This window comes from Mytilus galloprovincialis, chromosome 8, assembly GCF_965363235.1.
Source record: "Mytilus galloprovincialis chromosome 8, xbMytGall1.hap1.1, whole genome shotgun sequence".
NCBI lineage: Eukaryota > Metazoa > Mollusca > Bivalvia > Mytilida > Mytilidae > Mytilus > Mytilus galloprovincialis.
This window is the reverse complement of record NC_134845.1, coordinates 34917201-34939321: the sequence shown is the minus strand read 5'-3', so window position 1 is coordinate 34939321 and position 22121 is coordinate 34917201. Positions and strand designations below refer to the sequence as shown.

General features: G+C 29.7%; 1 pseudogene; it reads left to right on the top strand.

Moving 5' to 3' along the window:
* Positions 1 to 1944: 1944 nt before the first annotated feature.
* On the top strand, positions 1945 to 17408 carry LOC143085651 (medium-chain acyl-CoA ligase ACSF2, mitochondrial-like; annotated as a pseudogene).
* Positions 17409 to 22121: the final 4713 nt, after the last annotated feature.

Sequence of the window (22121 nt, the reverse complement as noted above, 5' to 3'; positions counted from 1 at the left end):
AGGAAAAAAACCACAGGAAAAACATTTTTTTTGTGAATATAGTGTGTTCTTGACAAGACTCTAGTCCGTTTCAAGACAATTTATTTTTAATTAATTTTATAACGAAATAAAGGTGACAGAAAGGATAGCGATTCAGAATTGTAAGTATCGTTTTCCATAAAATGTAACATTGCGATACCTTTCTCGTTAGTTCGATTACGTTTCTATAAATCATAGAACATAGAAAACATACCAAACTCGTCATGATTTTTTCAAATATCTATCAGAAGCTGTATTTGGTCAAATTGTTTGGAATGTATGGTACTCAAGGTCCCTCCCCTTAGTTTTTTACTTTGGCTTTTTCTACGGGTTTTTTATTCGAGCGTCAGTGATGAGTTTTTTATAGACGAAACGAGCATCTGGAGTACATTATTTTATAAGTCTGATATCGATAATGCTCTTATCTATCACTATTCGATTTTCTTTTTTCTATGTTATATCCGACAAAACTCATTTTCGTCGAGTTCGTCTGATTCCGGAAGATATGTGTGTATTAGATCCAGTTTCATAAAAATCGGAGAAAAGAAAGAAACAGGAGAAATAAACTAAGCATCATCAAAAGGAAATACTGAGCATTCAATATGATTCGTTTTATTAGTCTGGTATGTTCATTGCGTATTTTAACATTCATGTTCACTTAAAATTATGGATGAAGCATCATATATTACACCGAGTAAATGTTTGCAACGATTCCAATCCTGATTATACCTGACAACTCATTACTTCTCATGTGTATGCTATCACTGTGTGTTATACATGGGATGGCAACTTGAGTACAAGACTTTCATAATTGATTTTTATGGAAAATGGTATTCCGATTATTGTCCAGTATTACCCTTTTATTGATTTCTGAATTATTTTTCAATATGTAATATGTGAATATTTTCACAATATTAAGACATGTATTCAAATAGGGGTCAAATAACTTTTGTGTGATTTCTTACTTCTGAAATAATAAAGAATAAAGATGTAATCCTTTTAAGAGTTGGTATGGTTTACAAAAAGACATAACAATACACACAAATATGTGTTAATTATACAAACACAAATGAAGCCATTATTTTAAAATGGTAATAGTAAGAAGAATGTATATATAGGCCTAAGTTTATCATGATTGATAAGCTAGTATTAGATTCAAGCAAAGAGAAAACTAAGCATGATTAGAAATGATTGTAAAAACATAGCATACAAGATTATAAGAGAGGCGAAAGATACTAAACTTTGAAGTAAATAAATAAAGAATTGATTAGAATTTGTAAATATAACAACTATTATGTAAATCTACGGTATAGTTTTAGTAGCGTATAGTCCGGGGCGTTGATAGTGGCAATTCATATCAAACTAAAACTATATACTGTTGGTACGTCGATGTTTGCATTATATGATGGTTTTGATGGGGAGTATTTCATTTCTTTTGATATCCTTTCAAATTATTATTTTTACCATTATTTCTATTTTCTTTATTTATTTTCCCGAATATTCTTTATGAGTTCATCGCTTCATTCTTCTCAAATCTCTATTTTTACTTCATTTGTTTCATTTATACAAGGATTTGTATAGTACAAATCCTTGATTTATATCACAAACAAAGCCTGTAGAAATATAGAAAAAATATGTGTGGCGCCAATTTATACGCTTCCGTATTCTTGACTGTCCTTATGAACAAAAATTATACTGCATGATTAATTATTTTATAAAATGCCAGTCAGTTTCATACTTCTTTTTTCTAAGTCAGTCTTTTATTTGACTACTATGTAAAATTTTGTACTAATATATTGAGAAAAAAATCAATTTAAGTACAGTTAAAACTAACACCAGCAAGCAAACTTCAGTACAAACTATCAACATGCCGTCAAGAATTCACTCTACGAGGTCTTGGGATTAAAAATCGGAAAATATACAGTTCAAATCCGGAAAATATACAGTTCAAATCCGATATGACTCCACACTTTTAAGGAAAAGATAACTCAGGCGATTTCAAGAAATGAAAATATGCAGACAAGAAAATTATTTCGTTTAACATCTCTAAATAATTTATTGAAATGCTGCAGGTAGGTTTTGTTTGTGTTTATAGTGCACTAAACGTTGGAAAAGAACATCTCAAAACAAATGACAACTCTGCGAAACCAAAAAATAAAAGTTGTTATCAAATACCACGTCCTTCAACTTCAACAGTTCAACTTCAGTTAACCGGTACGCAAAAGATATTTGTTCTATAAATAGCTGCCTATAAATAACTGCCAAGTCACAAAACTTAAGATACCTACAAGAATCATTATAATAATTTAAAATAATGAAATGATACAGGAATTTTAATAATGAAATGATACAGGAATTTTAATTATATTAATGAAATGATACAGGAATTTGAATTATAAATGAAATGATACAGGAATTTTAATAATGGAATGATACAGGAATTAATAACTGACTATTCCAAATGGGTTTTGCTCATTGTTGATAGTTGTTTGTTGACCTATAATTGCTTATGGTTCATCAGCTGTTCATTGTAAGGAATAGAAAAATATTATAAAACATAATTTAATTCTAACTACAGACAAATCTGTGCACATCAATACTATATGTGAAATTGCAAAAAGATAAATTGCATCACCTTTCCCAAGACCTGGAAAACATGATGAAATTTATGATTTTTGCAATTTCACATATAGTTTTTGGTAAGGCCACACCAATTTGATTTAGATAGTTCTTTGGACGAAAGCTCCAAAAAATATGGGGCGAGCGAGCGAAATTTTTTTGATTGTAAAAAATTCTTGAAAATGAGTTTTGTTGAGGCGGGTGCTCTACAAGTGGAGGGAGCGGTATATTTTTTTTTTAAATTGTACAATTTAGAAATTTATGTACATGTTGAAACTGGGTAACTTCGAAGTAAAATGAGGAAAAACATGCTCTTATGCATAAAATTTTATGTATTTGTGCCTGTAGTACAGTCTATACCATACCCAACTTTCTGGTTCGCTTTTAAATTTGGTTTAGTATAATTTTTCGTCAAATAAGCTCTGTGTGAATTTTTTTTTTTTTACATTCACACATGTGTATATAATAGGGAGGCAAAGCGTATCAAGTATAACAAGAGGAACTATGTAAGTTAGGTAAATATATTGTATAGAATACAATTAAAATATGTGCATGTATTCAAAAAAATGCCCTAGAAAAATATTATATATCTTTGATACAGTTGTTTTCATATAAAGAAGTGATTGTTTATTGGCTGCTTGGCATCTAGTTGGAACTATTTATTCTCAAAAGGATCAACATAATGAGTGAGGTGAATATTTCAACAACATCTTATGTAAAATAGTTATATTGCTATGCATGTTGATCTCAGCGTAATGAAACATTCCCTTAAAACACATTATGTCCTTATTAGGCTTTAACCAAATTCACATGCATTATTCTGATTTGGCAAAATACATTTTCCTTTTGCCCCTGAAACCTAAATGTATCTCAAACTGGAAGTGATTGCACCAATAATACATGCGTTATTATTATTAGCAGGCCACCACCACTTTGGTCTCGAATATTGGAACTCTTAAATTGTCCATTACAAAAGAGTTCTGAGTGCATGTCAATAGACTAACGAGGGGATATAGGTTTTCATCAATTTGAAAATAAAATTAATATGTCATTTTTTTTTTTAAATCATGTGAATTTAATATCAATTTCATCCAAGACAGAAAGCTCTATCTATGTCTATACTAGTCCGAGATTACTCTGAAGAACAACGGCTGTTTTGCCTGACAAGCTGGGACCGTTGGACAACACCATATCTTGTCTGGCTAAACAGCCGTTGTATGTCAGACTAATCTCGGACTATGTCTGTTGAAACGAATGATCGGGAATGACAATGGTTCTAATGAGTACTGTTGTGATCGTGGTGGTCTAACGAAAGATAAAACGAAATCCATTTCAAATAACTGTGTGTTTTTAATAACTACTTGTCCTATCTCCTATGCAAAGATCTGACACAACTTCATGTTGGCATCCCAATTTTTGACCTTTTATTAACAAATCGATTTATCACACGTGCGTTTGAATCGATTGGAGCAATATATGCACAAGAAAAACGTCTACAAGAAAAAAAAATGTCAAGGATTATCTAATTTGGGAGCGGCATGCAGCCCAAAAATTTGCGGAAGCGGTAATTATTTTTTTTTATTGAAAAGTCAATTTCTCCAAAACAGGAGCGGGAAAATCGAAAGAACTATTAATCAAATTGGTGTGGCCTAAAAATTAATATTAACACTTAGCTTCAACCTAAAAAATATATAACACAGTTACTTCTTTGTTGTTGTAGCAAACTATCTTATTGAATAAAGCTGTTGCTCATATATGTATATATCTAAAGCTAAATGATATTATAAAGTCTTAAAATATGGCATTTTGAAACTTTTTTGAACTAAATTTGAAAAGTTTGAAACTCGAATGCCACTATGTTCATGATGTTAGACTTTATTGCCCCTTGTCTTTTTCCTATTTGCATGCTAAAGTGAACAGGATTGGATCTTTAAAACACCCTATGTTTCATGAAAAGCTAAATTTTCAATTAATGAATTGGTAGTCAGTGTGTCTTGTTTTTTATATGAAAAGTTTAATCTAAACATGTGTTAACTTGTCACAACAGGTTTTATTTAAAAATTAAATCAAGTTTTTTTGAATTTCAGATCCTATGCACAAGCCTCTTCTGGCAACAAACAAAAATGGAGTTATGCCCATGGCCCAAGTGATACACCTTTACTAGGATCTACCATAGGCCAAGCTTTACAGGACTGGACAGAACTGAGACCAGACAAAGAAGCTGCAATATTTTGTAAAGGCAATATAAGAAAAACTTTCCAACAAATCCTAGAAGAGGTATTTTAATACATTTATTATTAAACAGTTTCACATTTTTGATAGAAAAAACAAAGGATATATGGTATCAAACCATGACACAGTGTCACAAAATTTGTAAATGCATAGCATAATACACTCAAAAAGCAAACGAATAATATTGTTATTGCTGTTCTTCATCTGAAAGTCAAAGTGAGGCCTTCAACAAGGAGCCACAAAATATAAAAAATTAACATAGGTCACAAGCTTTTTCATGTTTTGGGCAGATTTTTTTTATTACTCTGCAATGTTAAATTTGGTTTTAAAAAGAGAAAGAAAATATTTTGGCTTATAAAGATAGTGTAATATCATAGTACATGTAGTACAAAAAATGTAGTATCTATAATTATCTAAATCACTTACCTCAAGTTTGATAGAAACTTGCATTGTACTAAAATAAAAAATAAAATTTAAATACTTTGATTATTTATAAAGTAAAAAAGTAGATATAGCAAACCAAGGAGAGATAAACTGGCATCAAATAAGTCACAGTTTAATAGATTAGTTTTGTTTTTGTTTTATTTTCAGTCAGACCAGTTTGCAGCTGGACTATTAGAGCTTGGCATTAAACGAGGAGACCGAGTAGGAATATGGGGACCAAACTCTATAGAATGGATACTTACACAGTATGCCACAGCTCGAGCTGGAATTATACTGGTATTTTATGTTAAATATGTATACAAATTTTATTGGTCACCCAAATCAAAAACAAGAAAAATGACAATATACAATTATGTCCCATTGAAAAGGTGAACATCTAAAATTGCTAACAACAGAGGGCACAGCTTGAAGTAAAATAGTTTTTTAGGGTTGACAATTTTGGATACTCATGCAGCACTTTTAAGTTACCACACTTATTATGCCCCACCTGCGATAGTAGAGGGGCATTATGTTTTCTGGTCTGTGCCTCCGTCCGTTCGTCCGTTCGTTCGTTCGTTCATCCGACTTCAGGTTAAAGTTTTTGGTCAAGGTAGTTTTTGATGAAGTTGAAGTCCAATCCACTTGAAACTTAGTACACATGTTCCCCATGATATGATCTTTCTAATTTTAATGCCAAATTATAGTTTTGACCCCAATTTCATGGTCAACTGAACATAGAAAATGAAAGTACAAAGTTCAGGTTAAAGTTTTTGGTCAAGGTAGTTTTTGATGAAGTTAGAGTCACAACTACTTGAAACTTAGTACACATGTTCCCTGTGATATGATCTTTCTAATTTTAATTCCAAATTAAAGTTTTGACCCCAATTTCACGGTCCACTGAACATGGAAAATTATAGTGCGAGTGGGGCATCCGTGTACAATGGACACATTCTTGTTTTATTATACTGAACTAACAGAGGAACAGCCTTTTAAACTATTGAAAAATCACTTACCTTACTGTATATAGTAACAAACACAAGTTAATGTTCGAAAATAAATTTGTCGTTGAAATTTCTCATATTAACAACGAAGGTAAAACCTTTTTGTAAAATATTGATGGCCCTGAAAGGGACTTTCTATAAAAGATACATCATCAGCACTAAATGTTTGTCCAAATCTTTGTTTTCTGTTCTCTTGGTGGGCTTCCTGTAATGTGTATCATGTTGTTTATTTACATCAGTGACATTTTGCATGGGAGATAACTCATGTTCAAATCAAGAAACTCAAAAGGTTAAACGCAGGTGAATAGTAGGGTTATACACCGCTGGTGTCAATTTTAGGGGTTATTTGTCCTTCCTTGCAATTGAATGAAAGTTAACTGAATTATTTCTTGTGTTATGATAATGCTTTATCAAACATCAAATTATTGATCTTGATGAACAACTGAAAGAATATACAATGTATCATCATTCTAAAAGTTTGAATTGGCATTGAAATATTTCTTTTTTCAGGTCAATATAAATCCAATGTACATAGCCAATGAAATGGAATATGTGTTACAACAGGTGGGAAATGTCTGAATATTGAATTAGTATTATAATTTAATGAGTCTGGTTTAGATTTTTTAGGTAAAAAATAAAGGTTATTCAAATTGCTCCTGAAATTATGAATGCATAATTTTTTAATATTGCTGATTTTGTGGCATTTTTAACATTTATAAAGATATTGCAATACTTTCTGAATAGCGTAAAAAAACCATTTTTTTCTAAGATATCTTTTAATAAATAAGTTCATAACAATTTGATGTTTCATGCTATATCTTTTTCATATAATCATTGTTCGGGTTAAGACAAATAATGTGATGACAGATATGCTCAAATTTTAAGATTCTATTCAGGTCAACTAAATTAAAATTCCATTTAAAAAATCAAATGGGCTTATAATTTTATACAAATATTTAAAGGCCAGTATCATAATTACCAATTTGCAAAGTTTCTTGATTATTTTATCTTGTTGCAATTTAATTGCTTTATACATGATAAACAGTTGTGTTTTTATTTATAAAAGAAATTTTGCATTTAATTAGACTGGTTGTAAAGCAATAATAGCTTCAGAAGAGTTCAAAGGTCATGACTATTATGAAATCCTGTTCCATTTGATACCAGAACTAGCCAGGTGTGAAGATGGCTTTGTCAAAAGTCACAGGTATATTTCTTTATATAAGGTTGTGTTTAGATTTTGATATAGTAAAACAGACTTTTTTGAACAGAAAAGATATTGGAATCTAAGTTGCAATTTTCATTGATTTTAATCATACACATAATGACAAAATAATCATTTTTATATTGGCGGAAGTCCATAACCAGCTTAAAGTATGGTAAACTCTAATGTCTAGCCTGCAGAAAAGTGGTTACCTAATTTGTGTAAGCAACTGTTCCTATATTTATTAAACCTGATCCCTGAAACTTCACAGGAAGATTACACAGATGTTTAAGTTGTGCACCTGTCATTAGGGAAATGTTTTTTTTATTAAGATTTGTTTCTTACTTTTCAATACTTGGCGAATTTAATCTTTTTTCCACAAAATTTATGAAGTTTATATTATCAACTTCTCCCTCATTCCCTAAATCTTCACAGAAGCATTGCACATATGTTGAAGTTGAGGACCTGCTATTACGGCATTATAAAAGGAATTTCTGGCACAGTTTCATGTTAGCAACCAAACTTGACCAAGAAAACAAGTTTATTGAAAATGATTTTAAAATATGCAAATGCAAAATCTGTTCCCCCGTCAATAATGAACAAAGAAAGATAACTCCTATTCAAAACAATTTTGAGAATGTATGATGAAAAAAGTTGATAAAAATATAGTGTATCTGACTTTAGTGGTTGAACAAATGTTGCAAGAAATGAATTATAAATTGCTGAATTATAAATATGTACCCTGTATATAATATTTATAGGTCACACTTGTAAGTTATAACACACATTATATACTCTGAAATATATTATATTATAACGTTTTAGAATATATTTTATCTTTAAAAGATTTTTATTAGGCTTCATATCACAAAATATATGTAACAATAGATAAAAGAGATTGTAGACAGCTAAGTTCTATTATAACCTTTGCTTCAATCGTCCCAACTTAAGGTTACAAGATTCCCAAGTTTGTCTCAATCAGTCAGTGACTGATGATTTTATATTGTTTAATTTCTGACACCCAAATGTTGTCCATTTTTCATATTAATCAAGAAGTTGTGAAAAATGCTAAGTCTAGATGTTTTGCTGTTTTGAATTAAAAAACTGATTGTTATGCTCAGTTTGTCTACCCTCCTTTTTCTGTCAGCTGTGTTTATATTAAACATCTGGTAATTATTCGATATTTTGGGCTGTCTGTAAAAATACAAAATCATTTAGGTCATGTAAGATGGACATTATTTTGGTTACAATGGAGAGTGTAATGCAAAATATTTTTTTGTGTAGCAGAAATGTTTGGGAGGGAGTGACATATTTGAGTGTTTTAATCATATTATGTTTTTCATAGAACCTATCTTTCATCTACTTTTAGTACCGGAAATACAAATGTATATCAAATAATGTATTTAGTATTAATCTTACATTTACACACCATACCATCAATCTCCTTATCATATTAAACAAACGTAAGATTTGTTTTTTTACATGTATATATAGTTAAACCTGAATACCAAGGTCATTCAGAGAGGTGACCTTTGAATCAATGCATAAGTAGTAGGAAACATAGAGGTTGAAAAACCGGTTTTCTCATAATAAAGGTGACATATACATGATATATATCAGATGTAATTGTACAAGCAGTGCTGTTAAAATACCAAATTACCTACATGGTCAAAATGTACTGAAAAATATGGGAACTAAAACGATGTAGTAGTTGACATGAAAAAAAAAACCATTTATATCTGGCCATTCAAAATGATTTTGAATGATCCAATCTACAACAGATCACATTTTGTTTTGCTTTATTCTTTAAAATCAGTTGTCAATTAATAATGGCAACCTGACAACTAGACAGTTTAAATAAGAAAAAACAACTTCCTATATAGATGCCATCATTGTCTCAATTTCCTAGAAAATGTCTGAAAACGTCTTTAACAAATACAAAACCATAAGTTAATATAATTTCATAGGTAAGTTATGCAGCAGTAATCATTTGTAATAACATTAAACTATGATTTGTCTTGTTGATCATCAATAACCTTTCCAAAGAAAAATGATCAATATTTTATATGGCAATGAAATCTGTTGTTGAATTAGTCAGACTTATAATTAATATAGATGTTGATAGATGTAAGTTTGTATTTCAGGTTACCGGATTTAGAAACTGTTATAATGATAGGAGAGAAGAAACACCAGTAAGTAGTTTTTTTTATTTTTTACCTAATCATATATTTGCCATTACAGAATCTAAAGGACTGTTGGTATTTACATTGTGCATACCTCTAAAAGGAAAATAATCTCAAGGTATTGGTTGAATTTCATTTAAATTTGTTATGGGAGTTTATTTACTAATCAGTTTGACAAAAAATGCACTAGATTATGAAATTATGAAACAGTAATTGTTAGTTCTATAAAAAGAACATATACCACACTTAAATTATAATCGGAACTTGAATGTGCAAAATTATTTGTTTTTTATTGTACAGTCACATATTTCATGAAATAAACAATCAAGGTAAAACAGTTTTCAAATTATATGGTACTAAATGCAGATCATCTGCTTTACAGTGAGCTTTTGGTTTAATTGTAAAGAACTACTTAAAAAAATGCATTATTCTAGCATTTAATTATTGGATGTAGAAATATATTTTAAATACACACTTTATGTCTTCATATATATCATGAATATTATAATATACTATTGATTCCTTTATATTCTTTAGATACCAAATTTTGTGAATTTGTTTTGTAAAGGTGAACCATCAATTTAATATATTATAATAGAAATATATTTTAAATACACACTTTATGTCTGCATATATATCATGAATATTATAATATACTATTGATTCATTTATATTCTTTAGATACCAAATTTTGTGAATTTGTTTTGTAAAGGTGAACCATCAATTTAAATTTCAATGAAGTACACATTTTCACAGACTTAAAAGCAAAACCATCAAATATCCACAAAAATGTCATGTTTTTTCAATTCATGAAAATTGGAATCCACCATAATAATTTAATCTACAGTATGTGACAAACAAATAAAAGAGTAAGCCATTTCAATGTTTAATTTCATTCCATTTTTACCTTGATATATAAAGTGGCACAAACCAATGAACCAACTACTTCTGAATTTTTTTGTTGGATTGGTTACTTTGAATGTTTATGTTCAGTATTTTATACATGTTATACGTTTAAAATTTTTTTGTGTTTTTTCCCCAGGGGTACCTTAAAATTCTCATCTGTGTTGGAAGCTGGTACTAGTAAATGTAAAGCAGAAATAATGGACCTTCAGAAAAGATTACAGTTTGATGATCCAATCAATATACAATTTACATCTGTAAGTTATCTTCTATTTGGCAGAAAAAAAGAAAACCTGCATGTACGGTACCCCACCTTTAGAACTCTTTTGGGACTCCTTTATTTTTGTGGGAACTCAGGATTGAAGTAGAACATTGTTTTGTTTGTCATGCTTTTTACCGACTCAAAGGGTTTTCCATCTTAATTTTATTGGCCATTATACCTTTTTTATGATGAGATTCAATTTAAACATGTAGATTGTCCTATATAGAAATGTACTGAACTAGTACACATTTTATTTAAGTACCTACTGAAGCCTGCCTCAGGGTGCATGATCTTCTCACTGTGTTGATGCCCCATTGGTGGCCTTGTTGTTTTTGTCTGGTTGTTTAATTGTCACATTCCCCATTTCTATTCTCAATTTTATTCTTCATCATCTTTCTTAAAATTTTAAAAACAAAAACAAAACAACAAAATTGCCATCTTATACAGTATCAGTATATTCAAATTAGGTTCTAGTCAGGAACATATTGAAGAAGTAGTTCTGTTAATATATTTTTTTTTTTACCTTTTATTGTAATGGTTTTGAACAAGAAATATTTGAATTAGTTGTAATATTTTTAATGCCATTGCAGTAATATTGATTTACATCTGTAACATAGAAATATTATAATGATTGCTTAGTCATTGCATGTACCAGAAACCTCTTTGACTGCAGCTAGGTCTATTTATAGAAACATTAATGTTTTAGATTTTATTTTTTCCCTAGGGAACCACAGGATCACCTAAAGGAGCCACTCTTTCTCATCATAACATTTTAAACAACAGTTATTTCATTGGTCGAAGATTAGGATATCATGAGAAGGTTGGTATCAATTAGAATCATCTCCTGAGAGAAAATTTATACACATTAAAAAATAGCTTCTATACTGCTTGTGAAGAATTAGAGGGAGCTGTGTGTGTGCATTTTATGACACATGTTATTTCATTTTTAGTTGAGGATTGTTTTTGAATGATTATAAATCTACACATAAAATTATCAGACAAATATTACAAACCAATGAATAAATAATTTGACAATTTGACACAAATACTTATAATTCATGAGATTTTTTTTGTAGGAAACTCGAATCTGCATTCCAGTACCTTTATACCATTGTTTTGGTATGGTATAGGAAGTCTGACAATGGCATCACATGGTGCAACCTGTGTATTCCCATCACCTGCATTTGATGCTAAAGATACATTGGAAGCAATCAGTAAAGAAAGGTAGATTAAACGTTTTACATATACAGAGGTTAAAAGATTCTAGTGTTTAGATTTTTTGCTTTTCAGTTCTAATGTCAGATTAGCAGTGGAATGGTTTTTTTTAGTGAATGTTTAATTCTTATCAAATATATATTAATATTATATACAATACTCTTTAGTCTTATATCAGTTCCTCTAAGCAACATTGTTTGAAAATATTGAATTTTTATAAATTAAATGCTATTAACATTCTATGATAATTTTAAATTGTTTACTAATTGTATTAGCACAATATAAGTAATTACAAACCATGGAGTGAGTTGTGTCAGGATTCAAAAACTATATTTTAGAACTATATGCAAGTGGGGGCATCATCTGTATCCCATGGATAATTTCTCAATTTATTTTACTTGAATTGAAAAGTATGCTAGAAAGTATAGCCCTAAAATAAAGAGACCACAATCAAAGGAAGCACAGAATAAGCCTATAGTCAGTTATTTTCACGGGGCACAAATGTTTGCCTGTTATCGTGAATATAAAAACCGCCAATTTAAAATGGCACATGCGAAGGTGTTGATTAAAGTTTTGAATCCGCCAAAATAATAACGGCCAAAATATTTTGTCAACCTTATTCTATGAAAATTGCAAAAATAACCTCCTATAAGGTATATTAACTTGGCACAAAACGAGGTGTTCAGTGTAGTTTAAAATTCCCTTTTTATTTAAGGAATATGAGATTATTATACATGTATGTATTAATTTTAGATGTACATCTGTGTATGGAGTACCCACCATGTTTATAGATATAGTGAACCATCCAGATTTAAACAAGTATAATTTATCATCATTGTATACTGGTATCATGGCAGGTGCCCCCTGTCCTATTGAGACTATGAAGGAGGTGATTGGAAATATGGAAATGCCAGGTGTTACTGTAAGTAAATGATTGCACTGTAGTTTACTGTATTTCTGTCATTTCAATGCATAATATTTTCATGAGGTTAAAATTAAATACATGGATAGAATGAAGCAATTCTTTAATCACCTTTAAAGTTTAAATCTTGGATATGGTCAGTCCACAGTTATCGTCCTTTGATTTTCGTTTTCCATGAATATAGTCCTACGTGTGGACAGTGTGTTACTTGCCAATTATTTTTTTTACCCCTTCCAAATTTATTTCTCCATGTTTAATGCCTCGTATAGCAAGTAGGGGGGTGAAATGATAATGTAAAATAATTTGGGTCATAAATTTTAAAGTGAAGTAGTATAGTCCAGCTGAAAAAGGTTAAAAATTAGCACTTCAGAAGCCGTCAAAAGATTTCAAGACCCCCTTAATATAAAATGGTCCATATTTTGAGTTAGAGAAGTTTTCTATAATTTTGATATGATTTTTCCCAAAAGACGTACAACACACTGTAAAAATATGATTGAGAAATGCACTACCAAATAACTGTGTTCTCAGACCTAGGATGACCAAATCTTACATTAATGTCTAATGCTAGCAAAAAATTATCAGTGGTAAAAAAGTGTTTAATTTGATATTGCATATTAAACAGGTTTGCTATGGAACAACTGAGAACAGTCCTGTCACATTCCAGAACTTTAGAGATGACAATATAGAGAAAAAAGTAGGAACCATAGGTAAACCACACCCACATGTGGAGGTAATAATATTTGACAATATTGATGCCATGTGTATACAAGTATGGAATAATAAGTAACAAAACAGCCTTTCAGTTGATCTTATCTTGAAATTGGAATGAAAATAAATGTAACAGAACAAAAATTTAAACAATGAGTCACATGTTCTCATTACAAAGCAGTTAAAGAGGATTTTCAGTATTGAAATGCATATTATATTTTGCTTAATCATTCTCATTTGTCAGGAATTTTCATGATGATATCAAATTTGGTAAACAAAATCTGGTAGTCTGAAACTGACACCATATAATGTTAGCTATTTATTTATATAAATCATATGCCAATGTACATTATTTACCTTGGTTATCTAGATATTTGTATGGAAATGACAAAATTATAAATTGTCTCAATATTTAATATAATAATAGGGAGATTTGGTATAAATGTGAATGATACAAATATCCAACAGAGGATGTAAGCGACTATAGGTTCTATACTGTCTTCAAAAATGAGCAATAGAAATGACCCTTCATGGCTGAATGTGAAACTTTATAAAAAAGAAAAACAAAGGCCTGTTTATTCTTTAAGCAATTAGTCAAAATCAAATATGTTAGAGAGCAAATTGATTGTTTTAGTTGTTTTTGTAGCTTCATAGTTATTCTGGTTATATTTTATGTTTTAGGCCAAAGTTATAGATGAGTATGGTAATGTTGTACCATGTGATACTCCTGGGGAGTTATGTACACGTGGATACACAACAATGTTAGGATACTGGAATAATCCGGCTAGAACAGCTGATGTTATCAAGCTGGACAGATGGTACCATACAGGGTATATATGAAATATTTATATTTTCTGATGCTTAAAAGTTAGCAAGACATTTTTAGTTTTTATACTTATTCCAATGTTCCATTTCAGGAATTGATATCATGCTCATATTTGATCCTTTGTCTTTGAATAGTAATTTTTTATGTTTACCAAACAACAAAATACTGGTATAAAAAGGAATAAATTCATTGCAAGGTCACTTTTCAAATCATCTATACACATCAACTTTATTTCCTAATGATAACCTTGCTACCTCTTATACATTTTTGTGCAGCATTTTAAGACAGAGTTGTTTAATATTGCACCAGAAACAATATGGCTTTATTTCATGGATTTTTTAATCAAAGATGGAATGATCAAAAATTAAACTTTCATGGACATTTGATTACATATTTTGGCACATTCAAAAAACAAGTCTTTATTAAGATTGAATTCGTCGAAACACTGAAATCTTTCTGGTTACGCCTGCATTTACATAATACACAAAAATAAGTATCCAATGAAATATAATGAATCCACAGTATATCAATTATTTACCATCCTCAATATCTTAGGTCTCAATTATGGCACGATCCTTGTCAGTATTATTTGAGTAGCAATGACCTACATTTCAAACTTTAAATTTGATTAGGCTATGAAATTAGGGTCAATTTTTAGACATCTTTTGTAATAATATTAATTTCCATCCCTGCTATTCAGAAATTTAGGAGAAATATATTTTTTTTTAAAAAGGCTTATATTTTGTCCTCAGAGAATTTTTAGTATGCTGTTCACATTGAATTTCTAATGGTTCATTGACAAATGTGTTTTATATTACAGAGATATTGCAACCATGGATGAGGACGGCTACTGTTCTGTCGTAGGGAGGATAACAGATATGATCATTAGAGGTGGTGAAAATGTGTATGCCTTTGAAATAGAACAGGTTATATATCATCACCCTTGTGTTAAAGATGTCCAGGTAATTCATTAAACAACTCTGTTAATAATATAACTAGTTACATCCATATTTTATAAATAGATCATTTGATTAGCTTAAATCCTAGGTCTAATTGTAAATGCAAATTGATTGCATATTCTAATATCACTTTGCCTCTCTGGCTCACCTGTTCAAATGACTAAATAAGTTGTTGTTTTACATTTTGTATCCTTTTATTTTCTTTCATAATTTCCAAAGTAGGAGTATCCTGGTTTACCTCTCTGTCTGTTCAACCCTTGCTCTCGCAAATTTTATCAAATATCTTTCAGGAACTAAAACTTCAGCTTTCCTTAGCTGCAGCTTCATGATGAGTTAGAAAAAAAACTTGATTTCAAGACTTATTCATGTTGCTTTTTGACAAAATGGAAAAAAAAAACCAGAAAAATACAAAATTTTAGTTAACACCAATGAGATGGAATAACATCAATTAACAGTCAGATAAGCTTGACATTACCACATGACCTTCAAAAATAACAATGAGGAGGACCCTGGTTGGCCATTTATACAGTTTATACCTGAATAACATTTGTTCTATGTTAATAAACAGCTGCTACATATAACTCCTAATCTTAAAATCTATATGAACGTTTAATAATATGTTGTCTGTTTTAGGTTGTGGGTGTTCCTGTAGAGAGATTAGGAGAAGAAATATATGCTTTCATAGAGTTTAAAGAAGGATATACATGTACTGAAGAAAACATTAAAGACTACTGCAAAACCAGGGTAAATATATTCTACTTTCAGTAAATTATGTCTGTTTCAGAAAAGATTATGAAATTTATTGAATCTTTATTTACTTTTGGAGCTAGAACCCCAATGTTTATAGCTAGATTAGATGTTCTATAAACACATCTTTTAATTGATAAGAGTCATAAAAGGCACAGGCCTGATGTATCAACAGTCCATGTCATTACTAGAAAAAGTGAAATGAAAACTTCAATTTTTGTGCGATAAAAAAGACATTCAGAAGCTTAAATTTGAAACATTGTTTATGTTGTAAACATTGAAACCAATTTTCTTGACATTTATATCTTAATGGCCAACCAAAGTCCTGTTCATTGTTGAATTTTTTCTTGCCAAATGATGATGATCTTTGAAATTACATTTACTACTAAGTGAATACAATTAAGAACATTAGACAGGAGGAACAAATTTACAATTGTTAACATTACAAATTGTGTAAAGTTGAATATGATAGTAATGTTTATTACATATATTTCAGATGGCTAGATTTAAAGTACCTAGGTATGTGAAATTTGTTGAAGAATTTCCTCTGACAGCTACAGGGAAAGTCCAGAAGTTTAAACTGAAAGAAGAAGCAATGAGAGATCTCAATTTGATTGACTAAGCAAAATATTATTATTCAGGGGTTATATATTAATTAGAGGTGATATTTGATTGACTACGCAATTAATGGTGATATTTGATCGATTAAGCAATTAATGGTGATATTTAATTTCGACTTATTATAGGTTCTAACTATTTACACAACAATAATTGTATCTATATATTTATGTTAGCTATTGACTTTTAGTGCAAAATTGAAATCCCTAACATTTTATGTTTTATAAGATGCCAAAGTAGCGTTTTTTTATAAAGTTTTTTGGTCATTTTTTTTGGTCCTAAACACTATTTAAAGGGGCACTAGATGTCAAATCCATGGTCACCAATTTGACTCAAATTCTCATATTTGATTGATAACAATGTAAAACATTTATCCAAACTACCAAAAGTCTAAAATAAACAGTTTACAGAGCATAGGGTAGATAATATGTAGGTTCGTTTCATGTGTATTTTAGTCCAGTCGCCATCTAATTAACTATCGATTTGACCTCAGATGACCATATAAGCGATGTAAACATAAAAAAGATATGAATAGATTAACCGAACACGTGCAATTGGATTTATATAGGTCTGTTTGCAGGGATGATTCCACTATATAGTTTAGGGCCGCTTAGCGGCCCTTAAATCGGCTAGCGGCCCCAAAAAAATGTACATGAAAATGAATTCCCAATATAAAAAAAAAAATATCAATAAAATAAAAGTCGATATTTCCGGAAAAGTTTCTGTCACTGATTAAGGCAACTATAACTTTTCAAAGTTTGTTGTCAAAACGTTTTAAAATCCGGATAAGAATGCTGTTTACGACCCCATTTTATTAACAACGATTTAATTATGTTAAAATGTGGCAAATAATTTTATCAGCCGAATTCAATTGATTAATATCTTATAGGAGTATTCGATCTTGTAAAAGCAGATCGCCCAGCAGGTTGATAAAAATGTGTGTCAAAGCAGACCTCGACAGAGAGAAAATTCAAATTTTGATATAACATTGATGGATAAAGTTTAATGGGCACCTATCTCGTAAAAGCAGATCGCCCAGCAGAGCCGGTTATATAATATGATGAACACTTGTTTTGCAAAAGAAATTATTTCCTCAAAAGACAAAGTTTGAGCGTTTTTTTGAAAATAATATTGATGATAGACCATTCATGAAATACGATGTCATCATTATGGAACTATTTCAAAAGTTTTGAAGATGATTCAAATAATTTTAAGGAACACTGGTTCAATGCTTTAAATATCTTATCAATTAAGTACATGTATATGAACTTTTGTAATTGCTTTTCTGAAGTCGACAATTGACCAGTTCAATTTAAAATCCATTTGAATCAAGGTTAATTTATAGAGATGACATGCTGTTGAAAAAAAAATACCCGACGAATGATTATTTTTAGTGGTTTATGTTAGCTGAAATATATATTTTTGTAATAGGCCTAGGTAGCTATCATGTTCAATGATATTCATGCAATAACAGTAGCCCATCCAGAATTATTCAAAATGGTACAACTTACATGAACATCAGTTTACAAGTTAATCTTAATAATATACATTTTCCGTTTTTACAGGAAAATAATGTTATTTCGTCTTAGATTTTATGCTTAAAAAATTCCCAATTAGAATAAAAATTCCCAATTTGATGTTCAAGGGACCCATTTGAAAACACCTGGAATCATCCTTGGTTTGATTTTATTTTATAGATTAAAAATATATGCTTCTCATTGTTTTTAGGCCGTATAAGAATGATTTCATATGGATCAAATCAGTAATCAAATGATTTACCGTAGTTTCACTTTCATTGTTGACATTATTTTTCTTTAAATAACCAGTACACATACAATGCATGCGTTGTCAATCTCTAGCTAGGGGTTAAATTGAAGTTCACATGAATACGGATTTAATGAGGTCGAGTTATTCACTTGCAAGTGAATTAGTAATTATCAATGTTTCTTTGCTTAATTTGACAAAATTGAACCATTTTGGCTGCTAAAAGCGAATTATTATTTCACTATTTCACTTTCATTATTGATTGAACAAAAAAAATCTTACTTTAGATTTTTATATATCTCGTAGCTAGTGCCCTTTAACATGTTTAAGGGGGCTCGTGGGTCTAAATTGAATTTTTTTCTTAATATAGGATTTTGCTATATTTTTCTATAAATGAACTTTATCTTATACTAAACAGAAATATAAAATAAAAAAATGGGGTGACCATTCATTTACGCTCACAATCTGCCTTCGAAAGAAGCATACATTTTTGTAAAGGTACTTTTTTTTCTGTTGAACTAATAGGAGAAATGGAGGTAATGAAATAAAAAAAGAACTAAATTACAGAAATTGCTCAAATTTTACAATAGTTTAGTTTAAGTACATCTTTTTGAAAATAATGATAAAAATATAGGTCACTGATGAGTAAAAAAAGATATTTCAATTTTTATGCCAAAAAATGGCATTTTTGCACCTAAGGGAGATAATTTGGAGCTTTTTCAATGATATATACATTTTAAAAGTCATCTGGGGCCAAAACGAATCAATTTGTTTGAGTGATTTTTGTACCATATGATAAAGTAACAGATAATAAAGTAATAATTTAAAATAAAATTTGTAATGAAAGAAAAAATGTTTAATTTTTTTTCAGAAACTTTTATACCCGCGAGCCTCCTTTAATTTAAAATTGAAATGAAAAATTAGATTCAACAAAGACAGTTCTTCCAGTGCTCTCTATAGAAAATTTACAATAACATTTTGACGTGTCAGAACAGAGATCATTATCTTTATTTGTGCAATATGAAATCAGATGTATCAATCTTACATCATTTGTTAATGTTTTACTATTAAGAATAGACCTTATAGCTATTTCGAAATCTGAAAAATTTTGAACTATTTACATCATTTTTGTTTGCATTAATTGTTTTGTCTTCCAAATTTTTATGGAAACATCTGTGAATGTCAGTAATTATAGACAGATAGGGATAACGGTGTATTTTAAATTTAAATTGGCATGTTTAAATCCTTGGTAAGAAATTATTGAAATATTCATGTAAAACAGATAAATTATTTTTTCTAGTTCTTGAAAAGCATGTTTGTAAGAAAATCCTGTTAAATCAGTACTGCTGTTTTTATAACTTATACAAGATAACTATCATACACTTGTTAAATATAAAGTTGCAAATATGACATATTTTTTTACAAAGAGGCTTTGTGTTTAATATAAAAAGGCAATGTCAGACATAAATTGTGTATGCATAATTATGAAGTTTATTTTTTTGTATGAAGATTATTTCACGAACTTAATTATTATAAGACTTGAGTTTAAAAAAAATAAATATTGTTTGTGATAAACCAATACCAAAAAATTAAAGTAAAAACCATTGCATGACTAAAAGTTTATATTTCATTTTAACCTCATTTAACATGGAATAAATATATTACTTTTAATAATATTTTAATGGCTTTTTGGTGCAAATGTATAATAATATATTTTTTTAGTTATGTTTTTGATTTGTTTTGTTGAATTATCTACTATGTTCCAAGAGAACTGAAACTAGTTTGGGCCATATGTAAAATGTAAGCTTTTTTGTATATTTTTAAACAACTAAAAAGTTGTAATTTTACTTGCATTTTAAAAATGTGTAATTATGCCATAATATTATATCAGATTTTTAAAGGATTGATAATCTTTTTATTTGTTTATTCATATATTTTTACTGTTATGTAAAGTTTCAAATTGAATAAAATTTAATGTTGTTTTTTTCCAGCAATAATCATAATTCAGATAAAATTTTATTTCTAAACTTTTGTAACTTTTATTTTGCATTTTAAACTTTTTAATAAATATTACATGTATTTTAAAAGTATTTTATATTAACCAACGATAGTAATCCTTTATTTTTGATGCACTGGGATATTTAACATAGTATTCTGTGTATTGCTAGATCAGTTCTATAACTTTCAAAACTTATTTAAATGGAGACAATTTGTATGGCCTTAATGGAGGAAACTATGATTGAACTCATACATGAGTTTACTTTCAAAATATTTATAGGGGATGCCAGGAATAAACTGTATCAAGTGAAACAAGATTGTATTTATATGTAAAAATGAGAATGGAAATGGGGAATTTGTCAAAGAGACAACAACCCAACCATAGAACAAACTACAGCAGAATGTCACCAATAGGTCTTCAATGTATCGAGAAATTCCCACACCCGGAGGAGTCCTTCAGCTGGCCCCTAAACAAATTTATATACTAGTTCAGTGATAATGAACGCCATACTATACTCCAAATTATACACAACAAACTAAAATTAAAAATAATACAAGACTAACAAAGGCCAGAGGCTCCTGACTTGGGACAGGCCCAAAAATGCGGCAGGGTTAAACATGTTGATGAGATGTGTTTTCATATAATACATTTCTTTTACACAGACTTGTGCTGATTTCAAATGTAAAAATATATTTATACAGTCTTGATTAGAAATAAATTATTTTTAATGGATCTCAATCTTATTTATATGTCATTTATTAACATTTTGCAGTCTTACACTAAGGTTCATTCACTTAAAATTTATTTGGGGATGTAGAAAGGAACTTGGTGGGCTTCGGCTGTTGTCTGCTCTATGATCGGGTTGTTGTCTCTTTGACACATTCCCCATTTCCATTCTCAATTTTATTTCAAGATAACCCTACAACCAAGAACCATATTTTAGATAAATTAGCATAATGTGAATAGATTACATACTGAAAAAAAAAACCAATGACCCACATTAAATAGTTGAACTCCCTTTCATACCCTCCCACATACATTTTAATGGAATAGCCCTAATTGGCAATGTTTCAAACCCTGGATTTATGATTGACTGATTGTTGCCTACTTACTGGTCAAGTTTTTGAAGTAGCCTGTACATTGTGATAGGTGATAGTCACTGTCGATTTGCCTATTCATCGTATGTTTAGCTCACCTGACCCTAACAGTCAAGTGGGATATTCTCATGCTTGGTGTCTGTTGTCCATTGTCTTCTACAAAAATCGTATCCTCTGAATCAACTGGACAAATTGGAACCAAACTTGGCCACATTAACATCATTGGGTTATCTGGTTAAAAACATGTGTCAAATGATCTGAACATAGAGGTAAAGTGCAAATTTTGTCTATATTTTTGAAACCCACTAAAGATGGAAATAAATCTGACAGGCATAAAATATTCTCATTGATAAGATCTATCTTCTGTCTATTTACATTAAAACTGTCTGACAATTTCTATATGAATAATTGTTCTTAAATGAGG